This window comes from Elephantulus edwardii, unplaced genomic scaffold (assembly GCF_000299155.1).
Source record: "Elephantulus edwardii isolate Elephantulus edwardi_28Jun2011 unplaced genomic scaffold, EleEdw1.0 scaffold00013, whole genome shotgun sequence".
In the NCBI taxonomy this organism is placed as follows: Eukaryota; Metazoa; Chordata; class Mammalia; order Macroscelidea; family Macroscelididae; genus Elephantulus; species Elephantulus edwardii.
In genome coordinates this window covers 7,564,710-7,572,105 of record NW_006399763.1, presented here as the reverse complement: position 1 = coordinate 7,572,105, position 7,396 = coordinate 7,564,710, and the positions used below count along the sequence as shown (strand labels likewise).

General features: G+C 41.3%; 1 protein-coding gene across 1 annotated transcript in view; it reads right to left on the bottom strand.

Annotated features, from left to right (window-relative positions):
* The window catches only part of BVES (blood vessel epicardial substance), a 59,167-nt gene that overhangs the window by 35,018 nt on the left and 16,753 nt on the right, over nt 1–7,396 (bottom strand). The gene's annotated exons all lie outside the window — the stretch shown is intronic.

Here is a 7,396-nt window from a genome sequence, read left to right as displayed (position 1 = left end):
GACATCATGCTTGGGAGGGTGGAGGGACAGTGCAGGAGGGGAAGGCCCTCTGTGAGGTGGATTGATTCAGTGACTGGGGTAATCGGGTTGGCTGTATCAGAGACAGCGCAACTGGCACAGGACAGAGCAGAGTTTAGGGCTGTTGTACATAGGGTCGCTATGAGTCGCAAGCGACTCGATGGCATTTAACAAAATCAACCGCCAAATATTTCTTCATGCATGATTATTACAACAAAGTTTTCTGAATACTGATTCAAGCAAACAGACTGAAGATTCCTGAAACAAGTTGTAGATGATCTTCTAGCTGACTCTACAAACACACACTACCCCAGGCTGCTGCTGTCTCCACGTGCATCAGAGCAGAACTGTGCTCTACTGGGATATGCATGGTTGATTTTTCAGAATAGATTGCCAGGCCTTTCTTCTCAAGCATCTCTACATAGGTTCAGATTTCCAACTTTTGGCTACCAGTCAAACACATTAACCAGTTACACTACCCAGGAACTCCATAAAACACTAACTTTCCTTATTCTTGCAATACACATTATTAGGCACACATTTTATGCCAGATGCTGTTCTAGGTAATAAGACTTACAATGTGGAACAAGAAAGACAAAATTCATGTCCCATGATGCCTTCCTGGAGCTAATGGAAGAAGCTAATAAAAATGAAATAGGACCATTTTGGTTGAAATAAGTATTCTGACAAATATTACTCATTCACTCACTCATTGTTGTGGAGTCACAACTGATTGACAGCTGACTCTGTAGCAGGTTTCTGAGGTTATAAATTCCACAGGAGGAGGCTTCTCATCTTTGTCCCAAGGAGCCACTGGTGGATTCAAATGGCCAGAAAGGTATATATAGACTTTTGGTTGACAGTGCAATGCCACATGGACTTTGTCACCAGAGCCTCTTTCACAAATACAGAAGGGCAAGCAGTAGAGAATGACTAGACTTATGGCATCCACGTAATGAGTGGTTTTTATATCCGCTGCGCAGATTTTCAAAGCTGCCTTGAAGCAAAGATGGGCATTATATTCTTCCTCAATTTCCAGATGGCGAATAAAAGGTATCAAAAACACAAACATGTTAATTTGCGGAAGAACAAGAAATTTTGACTTTTATCCCAGAAATAGTTTTTTTTCCCCACCAGGCTGAACTCTTCCCAAGATGTCCAACACCCAGAATGACAAATATATAAAAAAATAATGTGGTCAAGTGGAAATACGGATTCAGAGTCCACTGGGAAACCCTAAACACAAAGTCAAGAGGTTGACAACAAAGCAGAGGAAGTGGATATTAAAGAAATAGGACCAAAAAATGGAATGAGTCCTAATAAGACAAATATAAGGCCACATTAACCTTGAGAAACTTCCAGAAATCTTAGAAGACAGGCAAGTAAAAGCTAAGTAACTGAATAATGTGCCACAGGTTTAACCAGAACAAGGTCACAGAGCTTCCTCCAAGGCCATGGCAGCCAGGCCTGGCTTCTGCTCTTGATATTTTTTTTAAAATTGTGATTTTAATGAAAGTTTACAGAAAAATTGTTGGATTTTCATACATGCATTGTTGCATATTTTCCTCCTACTCTCCTCAGTTCACTCTTTTTTTAAAAAAAACCACAATTTATTGCTGTATAATCTCCTCCCTCCCCTCCACTCCCTCTCTGTGTCCACTTTGCTATGCACCTCTTATCTGCTCTTGATTTTTAACAGCAGCTGCTTCTAAACACTCACCTGCTGATCTCACTCCCTACAACTGGCCTGCATCTCCTTCACCTGTGCCCACCAGAATGGGGCGCTGAGGAAATGTGTGGGCTGCACTGGGGTTAGCCAGCTGATATAGGAACCTGTGGGTTCCAAGCATCTGAGTGCCCAATCTCAGTTTCCTTCTGACCCCACTTTGGGTCTTGGAACCTGAAGTTCTCTCATCCCTAGTCTCAAGGGAAGCCTATCTCAGGAGACCAGCTGCCACTTCCTCAGTCTCAGTCCCCTGTGGGCACCCATGGCTAGATAGATAGATGGTATCCCATAACTGCAAGTCCCACTTCGGTCTCCTCATCCTCTTCTGGGAGGTAAAATACTATGCTATAGGAGCTTCCTTTCTGGGCTTCATTTCTATGTGCATCTGGGGTCCACCTGTTAAGGATTTCCTCAGGGACCAGGTAATATGTACAAAATGTCCAAAATAGAAAGAAAGATTTTTTTTTACTAAGGCTGTAAACACAAAATGTCAGATAATGAGATAGTTGATAGACAAGGAGGAGGCATAATATTCAAGTAATAAGCTATACTTGCAGTACATTTACATATATGCAGTACATTTACAAATATGCAGTACTCTGGAGAAGGACACCATGCTTGGCAAAGTAGAGTCAGTGACATGGAGGAAGAATCTTGAGGAGATGGAATTGACAATGATGCAAAAATGGCTCAAACAGCAACGATTATGAAGATGGTGTGGGATCAAGAAGTATTTCCTTCTGTTGTATAGAGTATTGCTATGAATTGAAAGCAACTTGATGTCATCTCAAAACAACAGTAACAATCCAGCACAAACAAATATCTTTCAGATACACAGAACAGGCATTTAGTCGTAAGCTGGTAGTTACCATATTGACTGAGGACATTCTGTTTTATGACTAATATTTCATTTCTGCCAAATAGTTTTGTTGAATAGTTATCTGCCACAAAAATCATGTAAAAAATGTTAAATGAGAGATTTTTATAAAGTAATCTAAAAGCTTTCATTGTCACTGAGTCAGAACTGATAGCTGACTCTCCAGTGGATTTTCTTTCTCCCACAGAGTAGCTGGTGGATTGAAATCACCACTTTGAAAGTAATATAGGAACAGCAAAAGCTTGGGTAAATGAAATTTGCTTCTTAAACTATTAAGCTACCTCAAACATGCCAAACTTGAGTTCTTCTGCAGACCTTACTACAGAAATAAAAGCTAGTATAATGGAAGCCCAAGACAATTTTTTCCAGGTTATTCTTTCAAGATTTGACTGCCACAATTGCCTCAGGACATTAGGTCAAGCTCACATAATGAGAAGTCAGATTCTCCATTGCCAAACATGTGCCTGAGGGAATTACTGAAGGCACTAGAATAAAAAGTGGTTATGTGACAATACAACTAGGTTGCCTGTGCACAGTGATGAATTTATTGTAATTGTTCTGATTTGTACAATATATCGCATACCCAGAACATGATAATACCCTGTTGTTCGCTATTATGTGCCATTGAGTCAGAACTAACTCCTAACTGATTCCCTTGCAGATTTTCAGAAGCCATACATCCCACAGGAAATTGTCCAATTTTCTTCCATGAAGGGGCTGGAGGATTTGAACCACAGGGCTTTGAGTTGGCAGTGCATCTCCTTATGCACTAGGCCACCAGGGCTCCCCTGAAAATACCCTAGAAGGGGTCTATGCAACTCGTATTTACTGAGTTTCCATAAGCACTGAAATATATCACAATCAAAACTGGAATATCCAATTGCTTCACATTTAACCAAAACATTTACTTAGTACTAAGATAATGCTTCATTTTAACATCAGTTAAAATTTAGTGCTTTTTTTCTTGTTTTCAGAAGAGCTTAAAAACATGCCTCCAATCCACTCCTCTTTCCCTTAAATCAATAAATTTGATTTTCAAGCTTCACAGCACAAAACATACTATTGACTATAAAAAGGCAACAGCGAGAGATAAAGAACAAAAGAAAAAGACATAAATGGTAAAGTTGATTGCTCTAAAACAACTGCACAAAGGAAAAGAAAGCAGCTAATATTTAAACCTTCTGTCATGAATTAATGTTATTAAAGATTTTATTAACAATTTTAACAAGTAACTTAGATCTGCAAATATAAAAATCTCTTACAAACACCTAGTGAAGATGAACCTCAAGTTCAGAATCTTTTTCCTCAGCCGTTTTGCTCTTTTTCTGTTATCACTATAATTACCAAATATTTATCTGAACCACAATCATTGTGTAATCTCAAAAGACTCAGGGTAACTGTGGGCATGGTTCAATGTTGATTGGTTTTGTAAAATATAATGAATGAGAATGATTGTGTGAAACACATGAATGAAACATAGTGACAAACCCAATGTTTATGAAATTTCTAAGCAAACCAATGTTGTTGTTGTTATGTGCTGTCGAGTCATTTGTGACTCATAGCGACCCTAGGTACAAGAGCCCTAAACCATGCTCTATCCTGTGCCAATCTCATTGCCTCTGACACACCCATCCGGATTACCCCAGTCACTGAATCAATCCACCTCATAGAGGGTCTTCCCCTCCTGCGCTGTCTCCCTACTCTACCCAGCATGATGTCCCCCGCTAAAGACCTGTCTCTCCTTACAACATGTCCAAAGTATGTCAGACAAAGCCCCAGAATCCTTGCCTCCAAGGAGCAGCCTGGTTTAACCTTTTCCAGGATGAATCTGTTTGTTTTCTTGGCAGTCCATGGTAGATTCAATACTCTTCTCCAGCACCACAGCTCAAAGGCATCAATTCTCCTTCTATCCTTCCTAGTCATTGTCCAACTCTCTGATGCATAACAAGTGATTGCAAAAACCATGGCCTGTATCAGGAGCACCTTAGTCTCCAGAGAGACACCGTTGCTCTTGAGTACTTTAGAGAGGTCCCTAACAGCAGACTTTCCCACAGCAATACAATGGGAAACCAATATTAAATACAAATTTATTTAAACAAAAAAGAGAGTAATTGAGTTGGATTGCCTTTTCTTTCCCCTTAATCACTCTATTGGATGATTCATTAGTATCCCTCCCAAAGAATGAAGATAAAAATACATAAAAATACAAAGGATGTAGCTCCTTGTCAGAATACGTATAAGCTGTTTACAGAGGAAACCGAGATACTAATGGCAGGGTTGCATGCTCCCTACATACATCTTCAATCTGTGCACTGAGCAAATTATCTGAGAAGTTTGACTCTATGAAGAGGAATGTGGCATTAAGATTGGAGGGAGACTCATAAATAACCTGCGTTATGCAGGTGACACAACCTTGCTCGTTAAAAGTGAGGAAGACTTGAAGCACTGGTTGCCAAAGATCAGGGAATGAAGCCTTCGGTATGGACTGTATTTGTTTTTAAGAAAACAAAGATTCTTACCACTGAATGTATAGGCAACATCATGATGGATGGAGAGGATACTGAAACTGTCAACAGCTTCATCTTACTTGGATCCACAATTAACACCCTTGGTACCAGCAGTCAGGAAATAAGGAGACACACTGCACTGGGAAAATCTGCAGTTAGGTACATCTCCAAATTATTGATGAGTTATGATTTCAGTTTGAGGACTAAGGTGCATCTGATTCAGGCCATAGTCTTTCCAATCACTAGCTATGCATCTGAGACCTGGACAATGAATTAGGATGACAGAAGAAGAATTGAGACCTTTGAAATGTAGTTTTGGAGAAGACCACTGAACATTCTATGGACGGCCAAGAGAACAGATACTTCTTGAAGAAGGTGCAGCTGGAGTGGTCTTTGGAGGCAAGAATGATGAGGCTTTGCCTCAGATCCTTTGGGCAAGTTGCTAGGAGGGGCTATTTCTTGGAGAAGGACATGATGCTGAGAAGGGTGGAGGGTCAGCGAAGGAGAGGAAGACCCTCAACCAGGTAGACTGGCATGGTGACTGCCACAACGGGCTCTTGTGTGTCAGGAAGTTTAAGAATGGCACAGGATAGAATAGGGTTCGGATCTTTTGTTCATATGGTCACTGATAAGTCACCTAACAACAACAGTGTCATTTCGTAGAGAGTAAGCAAGTGGTGAAAACTGACATTGAGAATTTTAGGTATTCCTTCATGTGGCAGAAATAACAAACCCAAAAACCACATTTACCAAAATTTAACCCACTGCCTTCAAGTTAATTACAATTCATAGTGACTCTCTCTGGGGTTTCTGAGGCTGTAAATCTACAAGAGGAGGAGACTGTCCATCTTTTTTTCTAGAGAGGCTAATAACTTGAACCATGAACTTTCTGTTAACAGTACAAAATACTCAGTACTACACCGTCAGAGCTCCATATCCCTTCTGTTGCTATTGTTGCACGTGGGTGCCGTCCAGCCAATTACAATGCATAGCAACCCTGTTATTGTTATGTGCCATCGAGTTGCTTGTGACTCATAGTGACCCTACGTACAATTGCTCTGAACCCAGCTCATCCTAAGCCAACATTATTGTCTCTGACACACTTACCTCCCATTACCCCAATCACTAAATCAATCCTTCTCATCCAGGGTCTTCCTCTCCTGTTCTGTCCCTCCAACCTTCAAAGCATGATGTCCATGTCCAAAGACTGGTCCCTCCTGGAAACATGCCCAAATATGTCAGATGAAGCTTCAAAATCCTTGCCTCCAAGGAGTGGCCTGGTTTCACTGTCTCTACGACAAACCAGGCTGTTCTCCAACCTGTCCATGGTATATTTAACACCCTTCTCCAGCACCACAACTCAAAGGCATGAATTCTTCTTCTATCATCTTTAATCATTGTCCAGTTTTTTTGATGCATAGCAAGTAACTATGAAGACCATAGCCTCGATCAGGCACACCTTAGTCTCTAAATTGACACTGTTGCTCTTAAGTACTCTGAAGAGGTCCCTGACAGCAGATTTTCCCCAATGCAATATGTCTTTTGATTTCCTGGGTTTGGTACCAAGAAAGTTGATTGCGGAGCCAAGCAAGCTGAAGCTGTTAATAATCTCACACTCTTCACTGTCTATCATGATGCTGCCAATTGGCCCAGTGGTGAGAATCTTTATTTTCTTGATGTTGAGCTCCAATCCACAGTGAAGGCTGCAGTCCTTAACCTTCTCCATCAAATGTCTCAGTCCTCCTCAGTTTTCGCAAACAAGGTTGTGTCATATGCATAACGCAGGATGTTGTTGATGTTGTTGTTATGTGCCGTCAACTCACTTGCGACTCATAGTGACCCTATGTACAACAGCCCTAAATTCTGCTCTGTCCTGTGCCAATCACACTGTCTCCGATATACCCAACCCGATTACGCCAATCACTGAAACAATCCACCTCATAGAGGGCCTTCCCCTCCTGCGCTGTCCCTCCACCCTCTCAAGCATGATGTTCTTCTCCAAGGACCAGTCCCTCCTTACAACATATCCAAAGTATGTTAGACAGAGCCTCAGAGTCCTTGCCTCCAAGGAGCCGCCTGGTTTAACCTTCTCCAGGATGAATCTGTTTGTTTTCCTAGCAGTCCATGGTATTCTCAATACTCTCCTCCAGCACCACAGCTCAAAGGCATTAATTCTCCTTCTATCCTCCTTGGTCATTGTCCAACTCTCTGATGCATTAACAAGTGATTGTGAAGACCATGCCCTGTATCAGATGCACCTTAGTCTCC